Raw genomic sequence first — 25,367 nt, 5'->3', positions numbered from 1 at the left:
ACAGCAGCCCACCAGGCTCCCCCATCCCTGGGATTCGAGTACTGGAGTGGGGTGCCTTTGCCTTCTCCATGACTGAGCTACTAACTCACATATAATAGTACATCATTATCTTTTCTGGCATATTCTTTTTTTTCTGCATCAAGGAAAGTTTAACTGTTTTATACCATTGAATTTTCTTATCATCTTTAAGTTGTTTGCTAAAATACAACTAAAATGCTGTTGTGTTGTCACAAAACAATCTCAATTAAATTTTAAAAATTAATTTAGATTTCAACTGAAATTGTCTGATAAATGCTTTTAACTTTAAAAAGGAAAGCTTGTCCTTTGTATTACAATGGATTGAAAAATAGAGAACTTAAAAATGAAGAATTATGAAAACAACTCAATATCCTGGGGGAATTATAATTACCATATTAGCTTTATTCATGCCAGAGCTTAACACATTCAATAGTTCCTGAGTTAAGAGACTATATTGGTTCTTTATATCTCAATTATTCCAGTAAAAATTCAAGATCTCAGAACACATCTCTCTAAGTTTCATAGGTGAAATTTACCATATCTGAGTTTATCAATATGTGACTTACATTGTTTCAGTTAAACCTTGTTATTTAAAATCCCAAAAGAACAGTTTGGGAGGCCTTATACTTATCACCTTTATCACTTTAGCCATGTTTTAAGGATGAAAAAAGAAAAACACAGTTGCCTATTTAGGTCAGACAGGGTAGGAGGTATTACTAAATCTGGTAGAGTGGAAGAAACAAAACCAATATCTGAGATAACCCAAAACAAAAAGAAATATTACTAAATACAATGAACAATGAATGAATAATTGTGCCTAAGGTGTGCCTAGAGTGTAAAACTATATTTTTGAAGATTACGTCTAGCTTTTAAAACCACTAACATTGATTAACTAAACATTTCCAGATTTTATACTAACATGTTTATGAGAATGCAATAAGTCCAGTGATCTTAAGTGTTTAATTGGATTATGTGTTAATATAACATTAATATATTAATTTGGAAAGAACCCAAATAACCATTCTCAGGACAGTACATGAATAAATCCTGATATATTTATACAGCAGAAAACTCTATTGCAGTGAAAATGAATGAACTATGGTTACATGTAGTAATATAAATAAGGAACACTATAATGAGTTACAAAAGCCAGTCAAAGAAGAAGGAAAGTAGTTATGATTTCATCAACACAAAGTTCAAAAACACATAATACTAAAGAACATACTGTTTGCCAGTCAAAGAAGAAGGAAAGTAGTTATGATTTCATCAACACAAAGTTCAAAAACACATAATACTAAAGAACATACTGTTTAGGAATGCAAATACTATGGAAAAACTATTAAAAAAAAAAAAAACAGGGATACTATATATACAGTTGAGACAATAGTTGCCTCTAAAGAGGGAAGGAAAGGAATGTGATTAGGAAAGGATTACACAAGAGAATTTATGGGAAATGGTAATTTTCTTTTCTCATAATGGATACTCAGTCACAGGAGTTTGTTGTTCTGTACTCATGTTTTACAATATTATTTTACAGGTACTCAATGTTTAAAACAAATTAAAATTTCATGTATTTCTTTTCTCTGTAATATATTTGCTCTGCCATAAAACAAGTATATGATTAACAGATTTCAGTTCTTTGTTCTCAACAGCAGCAGTTATAACTGAATATGCTGGTGGCTCAGATGGTAAAGAATCTGCCATCAATGCAGGAGACCTGGGTCCAATCACTTGGTCAGGAAGATCCCCTGAAGAAGGGAATGGCTACACACTCCAGTATTCTTGCCTGGAGAATCCCATGGATAAAGGAGCTTGGCAAGTTACAATTCATGGAGTCACAGAGTCAGACATGACTGAGTGACTAACACATGTATTTATAGTTCTATTACTGTGCCTAAGATTTAAAAAAAATACTAAATCTAACTTTAAGGAAAAAATAAATTCAAGGATAATACAAGGGCAATTTTTGGAATCAAAATTAGTTTAGAACTTTTTTTTTTTTTTTTTAACTTAAGATGGACAACAGTAACAAACTTACTAACTGGACAAATATCTTCAGATCTTATTTTTACCAAAAACCTGATCCTATCCTAATATCCTTCTCTTAAGAAGATCCACAATATGCAAAAACACTTTTAAAATACTTTTTTAAAAAAAGATTTGCTCCTTTTTAGAAGAACATAAGAAAAGTGAAAGTGAAAGTCACTCAGTCGTGTCCAACTCTGCAACTCCACAGACTATACAGTCCATGGAATTCTCCAAGCCAAAATAAGGGAGTGGGTAGCCCTTCCCTTATCCAGGGGATCATCCCAACCCAGGGATTGAACCCAGGTCTCCTGCATTGCAGGCGGTTTCTTTACTAGCTGAGCCTCAAAGGAAGCCCCATAACTAAAGTACTTTACATAAAACTTAGAAATGCTTAAGCGTTGGTGCATTGTTCTGGTCTACATGTGGATTTACTGAAAGAACTGTATAAGTACATATTAAAAACACATGTGGATTTACTGAAAGAACTGTATACGTACATATTAAAAACATAGCGAAGAATTTTTAGAAACATTCTTTTTTACTTTTTCACCAAGAAAATCCTCAAATTGTGAAATACAATTGTTTATCTAGCAAGTAAAGTGATAAAATAATAATGAAATCTGCCAAGTTTTGTCTCCAGAGAAGTAAATCTTGCATCCCAAATACATACATGTGGAGAGATATAAATAAAAATCTTTGTACAGTGTCACCTATGGAAGTGGTTTACAGATTATTCTTCCTCAGAACTATACACAAAAAGGACTGTTTTTCCAGCATTGTGGGTTTAGAATTAGTTAACAGTCTGAAGCCTAATAATCATCAACACAAAAGAATAAACAGTATCGTTTTGAACCATTTTCGTTCAGTAGGAAATGATCCTTAAGATAAAAAGAGGCTTATCAAATTATTTGTTCATTATTTTCCCACATAGTTAAATATTAAAGATAAGAAAAACGTTAACATCACACATAAAATTTCCCACTAAAAATATAATTATTATGGCTATTTTTTCCCCTGAAGTAATATATATTAGCGCTTTCCTGGAATTTCTAAGAGTTCTGAATTGAAACGACGCCAATGCCCAAGATCCTTCCCATAAATCTAGAGATTTAGCGTCTAGTAAATTACCTTTGGGCATATTAATAAATCACATATAAATGCTAATCACTATTTAGCATTTCTATCAACCTCCCGCTCACTATAGATTTCATAGTAGCTTTCCTATTATAAAAAACAATCTATTACTAAGATATATTTCACAGTAACTTCATCTCTTAAACTCCTAGGCTTACTTTTTTGTCCTCCCCGTCTAACCTAACAAATCAAAATCACCAGCCCCGAATCCCTCAGGTCCTTATTTCATACAAGTATAATTTTTTTAAAGTACTTTAAAATCCCTATACCTTTTTCCTTCGTCCGTAAGACTTAAGCTCTGAAAACAGAAGTGAGGCATCAAGGATAGTATGAAATCTGAGGAAAGAAGCGTGGCAGAAGGTTCAACAGAGTATGGAGTACGACGAGAGGAAGAACTATGTCTGCTGAGTGAGGAAAACCGTTAGGCGCTGGGCACGCTAAAGACACGAAGGGGAGGGGCGTGACCGATTGCCCTCGAGCCCCCTAACGCCCCCAAGCGACTGCCGCTTCTCAGAACGGCAGCCATTTTGACTTTGCCCCAGCCACGCCCCTCCGACGCAGACAGCTCCTCCCCCAACCTGTGCAGAAAAAGGAAGCTGAATTGCGAACCTTGGAGCAGGGCGAGTAGCAATTGTGGACTGGAACCACGCTCTGAGCGCCTTCAAATCCTTGCTGCTGCCAATGGCTGTCGCAGTCCACGAAAGTCATGGGGCCATATCGAATATAGAGAGTATTCTTTCCTGTTTGAAAAGCTGCTGCTATGGCTTAAGGAAGCGGGGAATGGGAGGGCTGGGAGCCCTGAAAGTGGCTAGTGGAGACCTTTACAGGTCTAGTTGAGGAGGTGTGAGGGCTCGGACAGCGCTGGCAGCTTGTTTTGTTTGTTATTGTTTCCCTGTTAGCTGCATCCATCCTAGAATGAGGAGACATGGGACTGCTTTGGCAAGAGTCAGGAGTCGCGGGACTGGTTTGAGAAGCTTCCTGAACGTGAACCCTTGCTTGTTGAGGACTACTGTTACCTGTTTTTTTCTGTGAATTTATCCACTCCTGAGAAATCGAAGTAGGGTGGTGTGGAAACAGGTGACAGAAGTTTGCCAGAGGTTTGGGGCAGAGGTATAGGTTTTGAATAGATAATGAGGGCAAATAGTTTTTGTGGACAGTGTAGCCTGGCGTGTTGCAGCCCATGGGGTCACAAAGAGTCAGACATGATTGAGTGAACTGAACTTAGTTTTTGTGGTACTTCTTCCTTTTTCTGGATGGAGGTGACTGGTAATGAGTTACGGTTCTTAATAGCAGTCCTCTGAACTAAATTGAGTGCTTGCTTTTTAATAATCTGATTTAACACGTGAGGAAACTCACAGTTCCTAAAGCTACGAAAATTCATCAGTGCCACCTGTGTTGCCCCTTAAGCAATGAGGTTGAGGTTAGGAACGAACCTGTGGGAAGCCCTGAATTGAAGAAGGATGAGATTGGTTTTCACAACTGAAATGCCATCACAGAATTTCCATGTGGATGTTTTTCTTCCAGAAATTGTTATCACAGAAATAGAGTAGTTTGGCATCTTGCTATTGAATGAAACTTTGCAAAATAACAAAATGTGGGTCAGAGTAATTCTTTGATAGCTCATATTAAAACTATTTTACCTTTATTAATTTGTAAATCTGAAATATAGAAAGATATTTGGTGAGAGGATTAAATAATGTAAACCATACTAAGAATATTGGTAACATTTTGTGCTGAACTGGCCAAGATAAACCAAGAACAAAATGTGAACCTTTGTGGAGATGCAGAAATAGATCATTTCATGAACAGAGCAGGTAACTGAAAGGCTCAATTTAAAGGATATAATTTACAGAAGTGTAGTTGTGTTAGATTTTTTTTTTTTAAGAACCATCATAAAAGAAAGAGCACTGGACTATGAGTCAGAAAGTCAATTTCCAATCTCATTTCTGCCTTTTAAGAAACATGTGTTGAGACATGTCATATAGTCTTTGTCATGTAATGTTTACTCCTCTGTAAACATTTTGACCTGCCAACCTTTTAAAGCTTTTGTGAAGATAAAATGAAAGGTAAGGGCTCACCAAATTGTAAAGTTTTGAAACATGTTAAGCATTAAGAAGTTGAGTACAAATTGCTGTCTCTTTCCCCACATCTTTTGGAAGACTTTGAGGTAATAGCTCTAACACTGCTTTTATTTTCTACTTTAATAATACAGGTTACTTTTGCTCTACCTAAAAGCCTTTGCTATGTGATTTCCATTAATAAGATAGTTACTAATTTTCTTTCACTGTGAAGTATGTATGCCTGCCTATAATTTAAATTAATGATACTATTATCAGTAGTTTAGTACCTAACAAAAATGAACTACTAACAACTCTTCAGTCCATCAAAGGAAGTGAAGAGGTTTAACTTGAATCATACCATCTGGCAGTGATTAGTTCTCTTGATTTTTTTTTTTTTTTTTAGAAATGGACTTTTTCCTTTGAGTAGAGGAAGAAGAAAATGACATGGACTCAGACCTATCTTTCATAAATAAATAACTCGAACTGAAACTTGAGTAACATTTATTTGTCACCTATATAAAATGCAGAAATCTCATTGTTGCAGTATGCAAAAAGAATAAATGTGCTACCACAATCGAATTAGCATGGTAATTGTGAATTCTGTCTTCAGGCAGTTAAATACACTGAAGTAATCATGTTAGATTAGATCCAGTTTCATTTTAAATAGTTTGATGGAGTAGCCAGATTTATCTTTTGTAATGTGTTCATGTAGATGTTTTACAAGTATACAGTTAATAGCAATATGTGTGCAATATGAACATTGTTTCAAGAGTAGTACTTGATGAAACAAGGAAAGAATTGAAGGATATTTCCATACCCCATGTTCTTTTTTTTTTCCTTTTTTGCTTCTCTAAGTTTCTACCACTCTACTGTGTTATCCCTTAAGCAATGAGGTTGAGGTTAGGAAAATGTTGTGACATTTTTTTGTTTTTTTTGTTGTTGTTATTGGACTTAGTTAAAACATATTCATTTCCAGGAAGCCTTCCAGGTCATCTACCTAATCTCCTAACCCATCATCACAACAAACCAAATATGAAAGCACTGCTGCTGCTGCTAAGTCGCTTCAGTCATGTCCAACTCTGTGCGACCCCATCCCTGCGATTCTCCAGGCAAGAATACTGGAGTGGGTTGCCATTTCCTTCTCCAATGCATGAAAGTGAAAAGTTAAAGTGAAGTCACTCGGTCGTGTCCGACTCTTAGTGACCCCATGGACCACAGCCTACCAGGCTTCTCCATCCATGGGATTTTCCAGGCAAGAGTACTGGAATGGGGTGCCATTGCCTTCTCTGTCTGAAAGCACAATTTCCCACAAATCCCTATTCTTTCCTGCTTTACCCATCAGTTTCCTTTCCATTTTAGAACCCCCCCTTTTTTTTTACCTTTATAATCATATATTTACTTATCTCTTTCATTAGACTGAGTTCCTTGAGGATGGGGTTCTTATCTTTTTTCTTTGAATCCTCATTTTCTCACACAGCACTTGGCCCATAGTGAGCAAAAAAAAAGAGCAGATGACCTGCTAAGAATTAACACTTATTAAGTCTCTACTGTGGGCTGAGCAGTGCATCTAGGATGTCAGTACAGAGATTTATAGAACCCATTCCCGATTTCAAGCAACTTTTGATTTAATTGAACCAGGACACATAAGAAAATGAATGCTAAAACAGCAATTCTTAATCCCATGTGTGGACTTACTAAGCTTGAAATTGTATGTAAAATTTTGTATATTACTATGTGCCTTTTCCTGGGGAAAATGTCTATTGTTGACATTTGTTTCTGCAAGGGACTCTAACCTGGGAAAGGTTGAGAATCAATGAAGTAGATGATAAGTACTGTAGACATAAGAGTAAAGAAAGGGATGTTGTGAACTGGACTGGTATCATTGTCTCCTTTTGTAGTCACCTAAAAAGCTGAGACTGTATTATAGGCAAAAGTTGCCAGCTACCTTACAAATGCTCTCCATTGTGAATGACTTTACATGCTAAAGCAGAATTACATGTCAGAGTCTCTGAGGCTTTGCTATTATTCACAAATACATTTTTAACCACAATATTATTAATATTTCAAATTTTGTTTTTCAATACCACCTGAAAGTAGTCTTATGATTTATGTCCTAGCTAACTAGTAGAAGATGTATCTTATAAGAAGTATTGCATGTAAAGATTGTTTATGGTTCATCATTTGATGAACTTGTCAAATTCTTTCATTTTACAGATGTGAAAACTGAAGCCTAGAGATGGATAATTAACTGCTGAATAGAAGAACAAGGAGGAAGGAGGAATTCAATGCCAGCTCAACTCAAAGTCACTATGAAATTTAGAATGCAAGAGAGAAATAATAGTTGAGCTGGCTTTGAATTCTTTCTTCCTCCTGTTCTTCTATTCATCAGTTACTCAATTATCCATCTCTGAGCTTCAGTTTTCACATTTGTAAAATGAGGGAAGTTGGCAAGTGATCTCTAAGTTTTCTTTCAATTTTGAAGATCTTGAGTTTCTGTGTTTCCAAACTCTACAATCCATACATATACAAAGGATGATTAAGATGCTGGGAGCTACTGCAGAGGCACATGCTAACCCACACTGACAGCCAGTCGGACACAGAGGCCTCATTGGCTAGCAGCTAAGTGCTGGACCTCATCGCCTGGGAGCAAGAGCTGCCAAGCCCAGCCTGGTCCCCATCCTGGTTCTGGAGGAGCCCCAGTGGCAGTGCAGGGCATGGTGAAGCAAGTGGTGGCTGAGGAAGAGGAGGGCCACACTGGGGAGTAGTGGGATAAGGATGCTTACGGCTCTGAGGAGGGCATGGTCAGCAACAAGAGCCTGGACCTCAACCTTGCCAACAAGGTAATGAGCTTCAAGCTGGCCAAGGAGAAGATAGGAGCAGGTGCACAGGACCACAAGCATGCCTACCACATGTGTGGGAAGAGCTTCAAGTTCCTTGGGACCCTCAGCCACCTCTGTAAGGCACAGGGCCCCGAGGAGCCTGGGGCAAGAGCACTGTCTCCTGGGAGCCCAAGGGACCACCACTGAGCCACTTCCCAGGCAAGCTGAGCCCCAGACCCTGGAGCCCCTGGCCAAGGTGGAGGCCAGACCTGAAGCCCCGGAAGATAAGCAGAACGAGGAGGTCAAGGGGCCCTCTGACCATGTAGGGGGAGGAATAGGGTGGGGGGCTGCAGAGAAGAAGTCCCTGGAGAAGAGTGACAACAACAAGAAGCCAAAGACAGGCTCCCCCAGGAGCACAGCCAGCAAGGCAGACAAGAGGAAAAAGATGTTCAACATGTGTTGCAAGAGGTTCTGTTCCTTGCAGGACCTGATGTAGCACATGAGGTTGCACACAGAAGAGAGGCTGTACAAGTCCAAGACCTGTGAGTGGACCTTTTCCTTGAAACACAGCCTGGTGCGCCACCAGGGGTCCACCAGAAGGCCCGGCATACTGAGCACCACAACAAGGACAGTGAAAGGGAGGCCAGGGAGGATGACAAGAATGAGTTTACCCACAGTGGCATCATCCACATGTCAGAGAATGAGGCGGACTTGGGCCTGCTTGCCAGCAACCACATGGCAGTCACCCAGAGCCAGGAGAGCATGGCCACCATGAGGAGAGGGCAGCGGGTTGGACCACCATCACTGGCCAGGCCAAGGCTGGCAGGAGTGCTCCCAGGGCCACCACTGTGGGCAGCCCCGAGGAGCTGGCATGTCAGGGCGACCCTGGCCAGAAGAGCCCAGCTCCCCTTATGCAGGACGTGCTAAAGCTGTCCAGCCAGAGGCCCGCCCACCCTTTCCTGGCTGCTGCATATGGTGCCTTTCTTCTGTGCCTGGAATGATTGCCTGGCCTGCCCCCAAGCCCACAGATGAAAGCCAGCAGAGCAAAGTGTCCTGAATCTATGTTTTCTGAGGTATCCTTAGTATCCTTCAGCAATCTGGGGGACAGAAAGAGAGAGAGAGAGAGAAGGGCAGCTGCCTCCTCTGTGCCATAGCCTTACTGACCGTGCGGAGATGCAGCACATGCTATTCGAGTGCCTTAACTACTTACCAGCGCGTTGGAGTTGTCCTGGGTGTTGTGTGTTCCCAAAATGAGTTTTTGAAAAACAAAGGATATATTTTAATAAATTATTTGGAGAGGACCTTTTAAGAATTAACCTTACATTCTATCTCGGTGTGTGTGAGCTTGCTTTTGTGAATCTGTGATAGTAACGTTTGTTCTGTGAGCTGGAAACAAGAGGGAAAAAAAATGCCCTTGGATACCTGTGGCCAATAACTGGAAGAAAGTGATGTGAATTTCATGTAAATTCCCAGAGGATATGTGGAAAAGATGATCATGTCTCAAATACGCTTTTTTTTGTTTGTTTGTTTGTTTTATTCTGTTTGCTACATGGTGGATCTGTAATTTGGTCCTCAGTGTATTGCAGAATGTGGTTGATGAAGGTTTCCAATTTGGTTCAAGCCAAAACCAGGAAAGATTCTAGCTTCAATCTCGTACATGTTTCTACTCTCTCAGCATTAGACATGCCATTACTGTTGCAGTTTCCAGACAAAGAAGAATCCCCTGGCAACTGAACTGACGGAAAACATGCATAGATGTCATATATCTGATCCCATACTCTTTTTGGTTTATGTATTATTATTATTTGTAGGTCATCAATTTAATGGTCTACAAATTGATGGTCATCAATTTGTCCTGGGAGATCTGAGCCAAAGGCACAGGTCTCCTTTTGAGTGTCTGCCCACAGTCTTTCCTTGTCTCCCTCAGATGGCAGCTCTTCTACTCTACTTAGACAAGCCTCTCTTGTGTGACTGAAGAACCCAGCAAGGGTTGTGTGGTCCTTCACCCACTCAGGGTCCTGGGGGCAGCTGGGAGGGAAGAGGAGGCTAGGTGGGTGCCGGGGTTTCTGAGAAAGCCAGGCAGCAATACCTGTCGCTCACCAAGTTTTCCTGCCAAACCCAGCCCAGGCCTCACCCGCCTGCACTCCTGTCCTTTGCAGAGTGAGGAAATTCTACTACTGGTAATGTGAGACTGAAGAGGAAAAATAGGTGTGTGTTTACCCTCCTGTAATCTGGATTTGGTGCTTGAAAATAAACACCTTGTCTCTAGTTTCTGAATTGCCTGAGCCCCTGGGCATGCAAACCAAGCTATGATTCACCCAGAGTTTAAACAAATCACAAATTTCATAGTTTAATATTGGGGGAAGGGACAGAACAAACAAATGATACATCTCTCAACCTCACTAATAAAATGTGGCAAAACCTTATTGACTATGAGGGTACAGATGAAGCCTAAATAAAGCTTTAAATCAACAGTGATTATTGCTAGTGGCAGCCTCGGGTGCATTGCTGGGCTGGTTCCTGCTACATCTCACCCTAGCATAGAGTTGGGGTGGACACACAGAAGTGGATTTTCTTTCCTGAGCATTGTATGTGGTCAGTAGACCCCCTCACTTTAGCTGCTAGCAGTGACTAGAAACTGATCGTACTCAGCAGCCTGTTCTCCAGTCAGACCCCAGGACCCCACAACCTCGGTGCCTCAGACCTCCTGGGACTCAGGACTCCTCTGTCCATAGATTTGTGCTCACCACATGGACCCCCTACCCCCTCCAATTCCTCACCAACTTCTGGTGGCCAAAATCCACCTGCCCACTCTTCAAAGGAAGCTATGTGTTCTTGATGAAAAGCAGTAACTTTACATATGAAAGGAGAAATGTTGAGGTATATAAGACTTTTAACTATATTAGGGATGTGTGAAACAGTTTCAAAATGAGGTTTTATTTTCTCTAGGTGAAGATGAATCAGAACCAATGATCCTCCCACCCCATATCACTTCATACCATGTGTGGTGTGCTTACTTAAAACCAGTTCATTCATCCTTTAATTTTTTATGACAATTGTTGTTGTTATATTTGTTATTATTATTATTATTATTTGGGTGTCTTGTTTTTCTTCCCAGCTCTCCACACTAAAACTCAGAACGTGGGGAAAAACCATGAGTAACTCTTTGCTGGGGACTATTACTCAGCCATAAAAAGGAGCTAATGTGAGTCAGTTGAACTGAGATGGATGAACCTAGAGCCTATTATACAGAGTGAAGTAAGTCAGAAAGAGAAAAATATAGTGTGTTAATGCATATATATGAAAGGTAGAAAAATGTTACTGATTAACTTATTTGCAGGGAAGGCATAAAAACACAGACATAGAGGGGGGATTTGTGGACATAGCAGGGGAAGGAGAAGGTAGGACAAATTGAGAGTAGCATTGAAACACATACATTATCATGTGTAAAACTTAGCTAGAGAAAAAGGTGAAATTCATTGTTTTGGGGAGAAGTGGAAGATTCATGTTGATATATGGCAAAACCAATACAATATTGTAAAGTTAAAAAATAAAATTAAAAAAAAATAATAATAATAAAAAAACTGTTAGCTAATGGGAAATTGTTATATAACACAGGGAGCTCAGCCTGGTGCTTTGTGATGACCTAGAGGGATGGGATGCAGTGAGAGGTGGAAGAGAGGTTCAAAGGGAGAGGAAATGTGTATGCTGCTACTGCTGCTGCTAAGTCGCTTCAGTCATGTCTGACTCTGTGTGACCCCATAGATGGCAGCCTGCCAGGCTCCCCCATCCCTGGGATTCTCCAGGCAAGAACACTGGAGTGGGGTGCCATTGCCTTCTCCAGGAAATATGTATACCTATGACTAATTCATGTTGATATGTGGCAAAAACCAACACAACATTGTAAAGCAATTATCCTCCAGTTAAATATAAGTTCAAAAAAGATACAATTTATGTTGTATATTTTACAATTTTATATGCATGGTATCATGTTGCTTTCTTTTTTATTCAAGATGATTCTTCTGATTCATTATGTCATTTTCACTTTCACCTCAGTATAGTTTTTTATTGTAGAAATATCACACAATTTATCCATTCTATTTACTGATGTACATTTAGGCTGTTTCCATAGTTTTCTGTCATTACAAACAATAGTTCTATGGTCATTCTTGTACATATTTCCTATGTCAGCTGACAACAGTTTCTCTAGGGAATATACCTGAGTGGGGTTGCTGGGTTAGCGACTATAGATATTTTCAAGTAATGATTCTTTGTTGATTTCCATTGTAATGTATATACCTTTTATTTTTCTTATGTTTACTAGGAATACAGAACAATGCTTAATTTAATATCTATTTATCTATCTATATCTGTGAATATGCAAATCTTTCAATTGATCCTCAGTTTTCATGGATGTTTTGTTTTCCCATCCTAGTTTACTAGATGTTAGGTCATGAACCATTCATCTGAAAGTTGGTTTGTTGAATACATCAAGTGTTGGATTTTATCTAATGTTTTTTCTCTTTATGTTCAGGTTATCATTTTTGTTTTTTTCTTTAACCTCATAATATGGTTAAAATATATAGATCCATTTTTCAAATATTAAACTATGCTTACATTTCTAGGCTAAACCCATCATGAAGTATTTTTAATACATTGCTTGAATAGTTTTTTTCTCAGTCCCCATACTTTGATTCTGAATGATGAAAAAAACTGTTTTTAAAGCATTGTTCCATGATGTTTTTAGGGTCTTGGCAGCTACTGGAGTAATTAATTGAAGTGATCAGACTTATGTTCATTCATTAAAAGTGCATGAAAAAATTCCACAGGGCATGAGGAGAAATATTGCTTCATTGATAATCTTTTGTACAGTATTTTTGCCTCTCTGTTTTCAAGTGAGTTTAGTCTATAATTGTCCATTCATTTATAGTAGTATCCATTTTTTGTTTTGGGTATCAAAAGTTTGGAGTGTTCTTTATATTTTCTATTCTTTGGAAGAGTTTGTTTAAGATAGGAATTGCTCTTTTCTCAAATGATTGATGTAATGTACCAGTAATGTACCAGTAAATGTAATGTATGTAATGTACCAGTAATGTACCAGTAAAACCATTTGGTACTGTGTCTGTTGTTAATTAATTTGTTTATATGTTTTAACATATTTAATCAAAATTTAGAATACTATTTAATTGTTTTTAGTTTATTTCAGAAATATTGCCCTACGATATGTCCATTTTTTCTAATTCCAATTTATTGGCATACTTTTCATAATTTATCATTTTAAAGTAACTTCATCTGCAGCTACTTTTCTGTTTTTATTTCTGTACTTTGTTTATGCCTTGTCTTTTATGCCTTATCACTTTCTGTAGAGGTATATTATTAGTCTTTACAGAGAACTCAACTTTAAACTTTTTGATCCTTTCTATTATATTTCTATTTTTTTACCTCTGAGATTATTTTCTTATACTTCCTTCAGATTTATTCTCTGTTTTTGCTGACTTTGTGAGATGAATGCTTATTGAGTTGATTTTTAGCTTCCCTTCCTTTCTAAAGTGAGTTTTTAAGTATAGAAAATTCTAAGTATGACATTAGCTTTACATCCCACAAGCCACATTTCACTTATTTCTTTGTCTTTCAATTGTAACTCTTTTAAAATTTAAATGTATGGAAAACCAATACAATATTGTAAAAAAAAAAAAAAACTAGGAAAAAAAAAGAAAAAAAATTTTTTTAAAGTTTATTAAATTCATACATATAGTCTTTTCCAAATATATGTATGCCTATATATGTATTTTTAATAAACTTTAACTCTTAGAACAGTTTTAGAGTCTTACAAAAAAAATTCTGAAGCAAATTCTCATAGTAATTCATCATTGAACTGTGGTTAGGCAGTAGGTTTGTCTGATATGTGTTATATCTGCTTTATGTCACAGTGTATGATCAGTTTCAAGTGTTGTATGCTTATAAATGGTGTGTATTCACAAATTAATGGGCACAGGTTTCATTATAATTGTCTATATGTTAATTTTTAAATTAAGATACTTAATCAGGTCTTTTGTAATTTCTTTAGTCTTAGTTTTGTCAGGTACTAAGAGAATTTTATGAAATTCCACCAAGGTTAATAATTTCCTCTGTCAGTTTTATATATATCCATACAAACACACTTTGAGGCTATATGGAGGAACATGAGTGCTTCCCTGGTAGCTCAGCTGGTAAGGAATCACCTGCAATGCAGGAGACCCTCGGTTTGATTCCTGGGTTGGGAAGATCCCCTAGAGGAGGGCATGGCAACCCACTCCAGTATTCTTGCCTGGAGAATCCCCATGGACAGAGGAGCCTGGCAGGTTACAGTCCATGGGGTCGCAAAGAGTCATATATGACTGAGTGACTAAGTACAGCACAGAGGAACATGAAAGTTTAGAATTATTTCAGTTAGTAAGTTTACTTTCTATCATTTTATAGTGACCCACATTGTTGAAAAATTTTTAATGCTTTTAGATAGTATGCTTTGATTGATAAAGCTACAACTGTTTTCTTAGGTTAGTTTTTATGAACAGAGAAGCCTGGCAGGCTACAGCCCATGGGTTCACAATTTTTCCTGACTTTTAACATCCAACCAGTTGTTACAATTTAAAATCCTGTCTAAAGTACATATTTTTAATTTGTTTCATTATTTTTCTGGGGATGTTTCTTTTTATTTTATGATTTCTGTTTATTCTGTTTTCTCAATGATTCAATTTTGCTACCTTCTTTTGGATTTATTAAGTGGTTTACCCCATTTTTTCCTCTCTTATTTTAGAAGATACATGCTATTTCCTTAGTAGTACCCTTCACATTTTTACATGCATACTTAATTTAATGTCTAAATAGAAACTCTTTTCTTCGATTTTTAAACATATAACTTGTCACCCCATCCTCTATCTTATATGATGTTTCTTGTCTAATTTTTACTTGTTCTCCCTTTTTCACCTCCAGAATTAGACCTTATGATAATCTTGTACTCAGCACTTCTCTGAATTTACCTGTGTTCACCAGTCTCTGTGCTCACTAAGCCTTTCATTATGTCAGACCTAATTTTGTTTCTTGCAAGGTACATTTGGTCATCATTATTCACAGACTAGGAGAAGGCAATGGCACCCCACTCCAGTACTCTTGCCTGAAGAATCCCATGGACGGAGGGGCCTGGTAGGCTGCAGTCCATGGGGTTGCTAAGAGTCGGACATGACTGAGTGACTTCACTTTGACTTTTCACTTTCATGCATTGGAGAAGGCAATGGCAACCCATTCCAGTGTTTGCCGGGAGCCGGCATGTTGCATATTGCATATTGAGTGCAGCACTTTCCACAGCATCATCTTTCAGGATCTGGAATAGCTCAACTGGAATTCTATCACTGCCGGGAGCCAGCGTGAGGAGCTCCACCCATGACAAAGGTCATGAGGAAGGAGGCTCGGCATACGCAAAGGCGGGATCGAGCCTCAGGAGTCCCCCTGGAAATTCTCGAGCATCTACCCCCAAAACCAGAGTCTGCCTACTTTCGGCTTTGTGCTTTCACCTACACCTCTGACTTTACAGGGGCTGTCCCCCACTACCTCTCTCTGAAAAAAGAGTTAGCTTACAGCTCCAGTTAACAATTCCTGGGTGTGACAGTGTTTCAACTTACAAACTCCTTTGGAAATCCTTTAGCCTGCCTGAATAGGTTTTTCCGGCCACCTGTGATTGCTCAGAACCTCCCAACTGTGAGAGGCATGAGATGTTCTAAACTGTCTAAACACAGATTCCTTTGAGCAGTTAAAAGATTGATTAGAAATTGTATTGGTGAAGGGATTTTCACTTGTTGGGCCAATGTTTGCTGCTAAGTCTCCATATCCCTTACCTGCTGTGTCCCTGGCAGTGTATTGATTAATATAATTGGTGTAAGTAGTAGCTTTAATGTTTGTAACCTGGGACCCTTGAGTTAACTATTTTTCTTGTTATAGCCCACCACACCTTTGCTCTGTAGGAATGCAACTTTATCTAATGTTTTGGAGGGTGGCTCCTGACCAATCACCTTTAGAGAAAAATAAGCTTTCTGAAGAAAGGGTCTTAAAATGTTAACAGGCCTCCGGGCCAGAAGATGATGCAAATCACCTAAGCTTTTGCATATGATAAGTTTGCAGGAAGAAAGCCTGGCTTGCTGCATGACTCTACCCCTTCCTTCCCCCATTATCCTCTATGCATAACTTAAGGTATAAAAACTACTTTGGAAAATAAAGTGCGGGCCTTGTTCACCAAAACTTGGTCTCCCCATGTCGTTCTTTCTCTCACCTTCTGGCTGAATTATTCAGCCTCTTTTCTCCCCTGAATTTCCTCACTGAGCTATCATTATTCTATTACTCTTTATACCCTTAATTAAAGTTTAATTAAGCAGTTGTTTCCTGATCCTCGCTGACGCTGTCCCCGCTTCGAATTCCCTGGATCCACCGGGGCTGGACCCCGGCAAGTGTTCTTGCCTGGAGAGTCCCAGGGATGTGGGAGCCTAGTGGGCTGCTGTCTCTGGGGTCACACAGAGTCAGACACGACTGAAGTGACTTAGCAGCAGCAGCAGCATTCACAGACTATGTATTTGCAAATTCACTCACTAAAATCTGTTTTTAGCCTTAAATTAGTCCTTGCTGTGTTTTCAATGTTATTCATGGACATGCTCTGGCAGTGAAAAATTTGAATGGTCAAAGGAGCATGTTCACAATTGAGGGTAAACAGTGTGATGTTCTTCCTTCTTATTTTAGCTCTCATAATATAAACAAACATTATTTTCACTTCATCAAGTGCAACATTTTTTTTGCATTTTTTTGTGCTTTTTGTTGGTGATTTCACTAATCTCCAATAAAGTAATCAGATTGATTATATTCTTTGCAGCTGAAGATGGGGAAGCTCTATACAGTCAGCAAAAACAAGACTGGGTGCTGACTGTAGCTCAGATCATGAACTCCTTATTACAAAATTAAAATTTAAATTGAAGAAAGTAGGGAATACCTCTAGGCCATTAAAATATGGCCTAACTCAAATCCCTTATGATTATATGGTGAAAGTGACAAGTAGATTTAAGGGATTAGATCTGATAGAGGGCCTGAAGAACTATGGACAGAGGTTTGTAATTTACAGGAGGCAGTGATCAAAACCATCCCCAAGAAATATAACTGCACAAAAGCAAAATGGTAGTCTGAGAATGCCTTACAAATAACTAAGAAAAGAAGAAAAGCAAAAAAGATATACCCATCTGAATGCAGAGTTCCAAAAATAGAAAGGAGAGATAAGGAAGCTGTCTTAAGTGAACAATGCAAAGAAACAGGAAAGCAATAGAATGGGAAATACTAGTTCTCTTGAAGAAAATTGGAGATACCAAGGGAACATTTCATTCAATGATGGGCATAACAAAGGACAGAAATGGTATGGACCTAACAGTAACAGAAGATATTAAGAGAAGGCAAGAATGCACAGAAGAACTATATGAAAAAGGTCTTAATGACCCAAACAACAGCCATAGCATGATCACTCAGCTAGAGCCAGACATCCTGGAGTGTGAAGTCAAGTGGGCCTTAGGAAGCACTACTACAAACAAAGCTAGTGGAGGTGATGGAATTCTAGCTGAACTATTTCAAATCCTAAAGAAGATGCTGTTAAAGTGCTTCCCTCAATATGCCAACAAATTTGGAAAACTCAGCAGTGGCCACAGGACTAGAAAAGGTCAGTTTTCATTCCAATCACAAAGAAGGGCAATGAAAAAGAATGTTCAAACTACTGCACAATTGTACTCATTTCACCTGCTAGCAAGGTAATGCTCAAAATCCTTCAAGCTAGTCTTGAATAGTACATGGACTGAGACTTCTAGATGTTCAAGCTGGATTTAGAAAAGACAGAGGAAGCAGAGATCAAATTGCCAAAATCTGCTGGATCATAGAAAAAGCCAGGGAATTAAAAATCTACTTCACTGACTATGCCAAAGCCTCTAACTGTGTGGATCATAACAAACTGTGGAATATTCTTAAAGTGATGGGAATTCCAGACCACCTTAACTGCCTCCTGAGAAACCTGTATGCAGGTTTCTATACAGCTGACTGTATAGAGCTTCCCCATCTTCAGCTGCAAAGAATATAATCAATCTGATTACTTTATTGGAGATTAGTGAAATCACCAACAAAAAGCACAAAAAAATGCAAAAAAAATGTTGCACTTGATGAAGTGAAAATAATGTTTGTTTATATTATGAGAGTATGCAGGTCAAGAAACAACATTTAGAACCAGACATGGAACAACGGACTGGTTCACATTTGGGAAAGGAGTATGTCAAGGCTGTATATTGTCACCCTGATTATTTAACTTATGTGCAGTGTACATCATGTGAAATGCCAGGTTGGATCATGCACAAGCTGGAATCAAGTTTGCAGGGAGAAATATCAATAACCTCAGATATGCAGATGACACCACCCGTATGGCAGAAAGCAAAGAGGAACTAAAGAGCCTCATGATAAAAGTGAAATAGGAGAGAGAAAGCTGGCTTAAAACTCAACATTCAAAAAGGAAGATCATAACATCTTGTCCCATCATTTCATGGAAAATAGATGGGAAAAGAATGCCAGCAGTGACAGGCTTTATTTTGGGGAGCTCCTAAATCACTGTGGACAGTAACTGCAGTCATTAAATTAAAAGACGTTTGCTCCTTGGAAGAAAAACTATGGCAAACATAGACAGATTATTAAAAAGCAGAGACAACACTTTGTTGACAAAGATCCGCTGAGTTAAAGCTATGGTTTTTCCAGTAGTCATGGGTGGCTGTGAGAGTTGGACCTTAAAGAAGGCTGAACACTGAAGAATTGATGCTTTCAAACTGTGATGCTGGAGAAGACTCTTGAGAGTCCTATTGGACAGCAAGGAAATCATACCAGTCAATCTTAAAGGAAATCAATCCTGAATATTCATTGGAAGGACTGATACTGAAGCTGAAACTCCAATACTCTGGCCACCTGATGGGGAGAAATGACTCATTGGAAAAGACCCTGATGCTTAGAAAGATTGAAGGCAGGAGGTGGGGACAACAGAGGATGCAATGGTTGGATGGCATCACCGACTCAATGTACATGAGTTTGAGCAAACTTAGAGAGATAGTGAAGGGCAAGGGAGCCTGGTGTATTTCAGTCCATGGGGTCACAAAGAGTCAAACACAGCTGAATGACTGAACAATAACGAATCTACACGTGTAATGTTGAAGTGCTGTGTAATGTTCCAAAGTGCAGGCCTATGATGTGCCTAATGGATTAGATATACTTCTTTCATGCATGAGTTACAATGCTGTTTGCCATGAATTCAATGTTAATGGCTCAGCAATATATATTATGTAAGATGTGTTAAAAGAAAAATACACAGAAAACAAAGTTATGTATTCATAGGTTGACAAGTGTTTTGACCAGAGACTCACAGGAACTTAACCCCGTATTTTCCTTAGGAGCAGTGCTTCTGTACTCATTAATTCCCTGTTTGCAGTGATTTTATGAAGCATAACTACTATGAATATTGTGAATCTACTGTACATCCTTTGGAAGTTACATTAGCATTTCATTTGAAATTCTGCTCAGTCTGATCTTTAATTCTTATAAATAATCTGAATTTTCATTATGGCTGTCTTAAATATTTAGTATTTGATATTCTGAGGTGTACTGTGATGTATCTAAGTATAGGTTTAATTTTATATTTCCTGCTTGAGATTGTTTTTTGTTTGTTTGTTTGTTTGTGCTTTGTCAACTACAAGTTGGCACTTGCCATTGGCACTTGCCATCTATCTCTATAAGGTTTAAATCATGAACTGCTGCAGCTGCTGCCCTTCCAATAGCCCCTGAAAGGAGTTTAGGGTGGAGATCAGAAATGAGGCCTTCTATGCTCAGAAAAAAACTGGCAGAACAGGTCTTCAGGTGGCTAGTTATCTTCAGTAGATGATTTTATAAACCTGATTCTTGTATCTTCTTCTATCTAAAAAAACACTAAACTCCTTCATGGTGACATCTGTTCCTCGTGACTGGAAGTAACCTTCATGAAACTAGCATAAATCTTCTGCAAAAAAATGTGTGCATGATTGCATGTACTCCCCCTTTACCAAAATGACATACATACCGACCTTTCACCCTACCTCTTTGGAGCAGTTTCTCAAGAGTACCGAGATTCTGTTTCCTGGACTATAGTCTTCACTTTGTCCCAAATAAAACTTAACTCACAACTCTCATGTTGTGCGGATTTTTAAGTTGGCAGCTTCTTGAATCTAAAGATTTCCTTCCTCTCATCAGTTATGGCAGACTCTCAAGTATTATCTCTTTGAATATATCATTTTACACATTCTCTTATTATGTCTGTGGTATTCCAGACATTCTTCCCAGGTGGCTCAGATAGTAAGGAATCTGCCTGCAATGCAGGAGACCTGGGTTCAGTCCCTGAGTCAGGAAGACTCCCTGGAGTAGGAAATGACAACCCACTCCAGTATTCTTGCCTGGAGAATTTCATGGACAGAAGAGCCTGTTGGCCTATCATGGAATCGCAAAGAGTCAGACACAGCTGAGCAACTAACACACAATTTCCAGACATTAGACCTTTTTATTATATTTTCATTTTTTTCTTATCTTCTCTTCCATATTAACCTGTTTCCACTCTAATCTTTATGCACATGTATAGTCAGTTTGCTGATTTTCTCATCAGCTTTGTCTAATTTTCTTTTTATTTAGTTTGCTCCACCTCTAGCTGTGAGCCAAGGCCCATAATGACAGTTAACCATGCCAACTCATCTTTCTTTATCAGCTGACAAGACTTTTTTATGTTGTATCCTTATGTTAATATTGTAGCCTTCACAGGTTCTAGCTTTATTAAGACAATTCAGTTCCAGCATCTCATCTTGTTTGTGTTCCATAGGGGCTTTGTCTTCAGTGTTTACCTACTACTCATATTTACTTTTCTTCTTTCTTTTTATCTCCTGAGGATTTTCCTTTCACTTTTGCAATCTAAGCTCTGTGTTTAAAAAGGAATTTGTTGTAGTTTATTCAATATTTCAATGTGTTTTTATAAATGTCTGGGCCTCCATTATAATGGAAGTGGTTCAAGTCTTTTTAGGATAAAGGGAGGGAAAGCTTGATGGTATTAAATGGACTTTTGTAATGGATCTCCTATTAATTTTTTTGGCTAATATTTTATATCATGATCAATCTCAACTATTAATATTAGATTAGAGTTGGCTATGATAAATGGAATATTGCCTGCCATATCAGTAAACAAAGGATGTCACAGTCATCAGCAATTACAGCCATTGCAATAGTAAGCTGATAAGCCCTAAGAGAACTCAGGAAGAAAAGAATATCTGACATCTGGCAGCCATCAGGCTATATCCATTCCCAAGGTGAGCTGTGAGGAAACTCAAGATGTAAAAACATGAGATACTGGCCACCGATAATTGAGGTGCATATCAAAGAAATGATTTCACTGAGCCAGACTCTTGCATCTTCCAATATATAGAAAAGTGCCAAATTCCTTATCTTCGGATATCTGGTTTTCTTTAGTTAACAGCAATGTTTTAATGTTCTGACTACCTGCCCTTTGTTGTAAAACTTCTATATATCCTGGATCCCCCCTCACTTCCTTGGAATGGTTCTCTCATGGTTACTTGAGGTGCTGTCCCCTAGGCTTTAAGTCCTAAAAATTCATGCCAAATAAAACAGCTCAACTATTAGGTTGTGAATATTTTTTTTTCTTAGTTGACAGCTGTAATATGCATTCAGTAGTCAGTCCTTCTCCTTCATGGATCACAGCCTTGTTGTGCAGAAGGGGCTTGTGTAACTCAGTGAAGCTATGCACCATGGCATGGGTGATTCATAGTGAAGTGTTCTGACAAATCATTGTCCACTGGAGGAGGGACTGGCAAACCACTCCAACATTCTTGCTGCAAGAACCTGATGAACAATATGTAAAGACAAAAAGGTATGACACCAGAAATGAGCCCCCCCCTCTCCGATAGGAAGGTGTCCAATATGTTACTGGGAAAGAGCATTACTAATAGCTCCAAAAAGACTGAAATGGCTGGGCCAAAGTGGAAACAACACTTAAGGATGGACACAATAAAGGATAGAAACAATAAGAACCTAACAGAAACAGAAGAGACTAAGAAGAGGTAGCAAGAACATAGAGAAGAACTATACAAAAAAGATCTTAATCACCTGGCTAACAATGGTATGGTCATTCACCTAGAGCCAGACATTCTGGAGTGTGAAAACAAGTGAGCCTCAGGAAGCATTATTGCAAGCAAAACTAGCAGAGGTGATGGAATTCTAGCTGAGCTATTTCAAACCCTAAAAGATGATGCTGTTAAAGTGTTGCGCTCAATATGTTAGCAAATTTGGAAAATTCAGCAGTGGCCACAGGACTGGAAAAGGTCAGTTTTCATTCCAATCCCAAAGAAAGGTAATGCCAAAGAATGTTCAGAGTACTGTACAATTGTGTTCATTTCACACACTAAGAAGGTTATGCTCAAAACCCTTCATGCCATGCTTTAGCAGTACATGAACTGAGAACTTCCAGATATATGAGCTGGATTTAGAAAAGTCAGAGGAACCAGAGATCAAATTTCCAACATGTGTTGAATCATAGAGAAAGCAAGGGAATTCCAGAGATACATCTACTTCTGCTACATTGACTACACTAAAGCTTTTGATTTCTTGGATCACAACAAACTGTAGAAAATTCTTAAAAGACATGGGAATACCAGACTATCTTACCTGTCTCCTAATAAACCTCTATGTGGATCAAGAATAAACAGTTAGAACCTTACATGGAACAACTGACTTGTTTAAAATTGGGACAGGAGTAGGTCAAGGCTGTATATTGTCACCCTTAACTTTATGCAGAGCACATCATGTGAAATGCTGGGCTGGATGAATTACAGGCTGTAATCAAGATTACTGGCAGAAATATCAGCAACCTCACATATGCAGATGATACCACTCTAATGGCAGAATATGAAGAAAAACTAAAGAGCCTCTTCAGGGGGGTGAAAGAGGAGAGTGAAAAAGCTGGCTTAAAACTCAATGTTCAAAAAACTATGATCGTGGCATCCTGTCCCATCATTTCATAGCAAATAGATGGTCAAAAAGTGGAAACAGTGAGATTTTATTTTCCTGAACTCCAAAATCACTGTGGATGTGACTGTTAAAGGTTGCAGCTGTGAGCCATGTGCTATGCCAGGATTCGTGACTTCCGGAGGAGAGGATTTTGATCCAGGGCCAGAGATGAGACTTGACCATGTGGACCTTTTTGTGTATGAGACTTTTATTAAATTATAAAAAAGAGAAAGCTTCTGATATAGACATCAGAAGGGCACAGAAAGAATGCCCCCTTGCTAGTTTTTAGGAAGGCATTTTATGTCTGTTCAGTTGAGTCCCTTAGTCATGTCTTGACTCTTTTTGACCCCACGGACTGCAGCATGCCAGACTTCCCTGTCCATCACCAACTCCCGGAGCTTGCTTAAACTCATGTCCATTGAGTCGCTGATGTCATCCAACCATCTCATCTTCTATTGTCCCCTTCTCCTCCCACCTTCAATCTGTCCCAGCATCAGTGTCTTTTCCAATGAGTCAGCTGTTCGCATCAGGTGGCCAGAGTATTGGAGTTTCAGCTTCAGCATCAGTCCTTCTAATGAAGATTCAGGACTGACTTCCTTTAGGAGGGACTGGTTGGATCTCCTTGCAGTTCAAGGGACTCTCAAGAGTCTTCTCCAACAACACAGTTCAAAACCATCAATTCTTTGGTGCTCAGCTTTCTTTATGGTCCAACTCTCACATCCATACATGACTACTGGAAAAGCCATAGCTTTGACTAGACGTACCTTTTCAGTAAAGTAATATCTCTGCTTTTTTATATGCTGTCTCGGTTGGTCATAGCTTTTCTTCCAAGGAGCAAGCAAGCTGCTAATCAAATACGAGAGACACCTCAAGGCTGAGGGAGTTTCACCAGGTCCTTTCCCCCATAATATGCATTTTTGAGATAGAATTGCACAAGATGTGTGCCTGGGTCATAAAACAATTGGCATGAATACTGATTTGTTGAGTGATTATCAGCCCAAGGCTTGAGAAAAGAAAAAAAAAAATAGTCTTAGGCAGAACAAATTTGAAGAAAGGCAGATTCCAAAACAAATAAATAGTTTCATTAACATAGCTTAAGAAAACATGTCCAACCAGGAGCCAAGATGGCAGAGGAGTAGGACGGGGAGAACACTTTCTCCCCCACAAATTCATCAAAAGAGCATTTAAACGTCGAGTAAATTCCACAAAACAACTTCTGAATGCCAGCAGAGGACATGAGGCACCCAGAAAAGCAACCCAACTCTTCGAAAGGAGGTAGGAAAAAATATAAAAGACAAAAAAAGAGACAAAAGAGGGAGGGATGGAGTTCCGTCCCGGGAAGGGAGTCTTAAAAAGAGAGAAGTTTCCAAACACCAGGAAACCTTCTCACTGCAGAATCTGTGCTGAGCTTTGGAAGCACAGAGGGCAACATAAAAGGAGAAAAAAAATAAATAAACAATTAAAAATCGCAGATTGTGAGCCCTACGGTAACTCCCCCAGCGGAGAAGCACCGCAGACGCCTGCACACGGCATTAGCAAGCGGGGGCTGGGCAGGGAAGCGGGGCACGGGCTGTGTCCCTTAGAGTAAGAATCAGCCCGAATGTCCTGAGCGCTATCTGAGTGAAATAATTTGGGCTAGCAAACCAGACTGTGGGATATCTACCACGCGAAAAGCCAGCCCTAACCTAAGACACCGCCAGGCCCGCGCAGAGAACAAAGGACTGAACAGAGATAGCCGGTTGCAGACCTTCCCCCTCCGGTGACAGGCAGCCAGAGCTGTAAAGGGGCAATCGCAGCGCAAGAGAGACACTATCTATAAAACAGTAAGCAGGCTTCTTTGCTAACTAAAACTTCTTGGGGGTCTGGACGGTCAACATCTGCCTGAGAAGGTGCGCCGGTTTTACACCCAGATAACCAAGTGGCAGGGAGGCGATAAGTCGCAGCATTGGCACCCACCAAACACATCACCTGAGCTGCTCGGATCTGGGAAGAGCACAAAACGCAGGCCCAACCGAGTCTGCGCCTCTGAGGACTACCTGAGTGCCTGAACCTGAGCGGCTTGGACCAGGGAGCTCAGCCCAGGGCCGGCCTCTGATTGTTCCCGCGGAACAACCTAGAGCCCGAGCAGTGTGGGCAGGGAGGCTACACGTGCCATGAGCGGGGGCAGACCCAGTGTGGCTGAGGCACT

At 39.2% G+C, this 25,367-nt stretch overlaps 1 protein-coding gene across 8 annotated transcripts in view; it reads right to left on the bottom strand.

Moving 5' to 3' along the window:
* The window catches only part of TENT5D (terminal nucleotidyltransferase 5D), a 76,000-nt gene extending 71,565 nt beyond the window's left edge, over positions 1-4,435 (bottom strand). For 6 of the 8 annotated variants that reach the window (XM_044936938.2, XM_006074909.4, XM_044936940.2 and 3 more), the window contains exon 1: positions 3,450-3,686. The gene's annotated coding sequence lies outside the window, so the exon portion shown is untranslated. Of the gene's footprint in view, positions 1-3,449; positions 3,687-3,789 lie in introns of those variants that run through there. The other 2 variants (XM_044936941.2, XM_044936939.2) reach the window with 2 other exon arrangements.
* Between the last annotated feature and the right edge of the window lie 20,932 nt (positions 4,436-25,367).

This window comes from Bubalus bubalis, chromosome X (assembly GCF_019923935.1).
Source record: "Bubalus bubalis isolate 160015118507 breed Murrah chromosome X, NDDB_SH_1, whole genome shotgun sequence".
NCBI lineage: Eukaryota > Metazoa > Chordata > Mammalia > Artiodactyla > Bovidae > Bubalus > Bubalus bubalis.
Note: the sequence above shows the minus strand (reverse complement) of the source record. Positions and strands in the feature narration are given on the sequence as shown.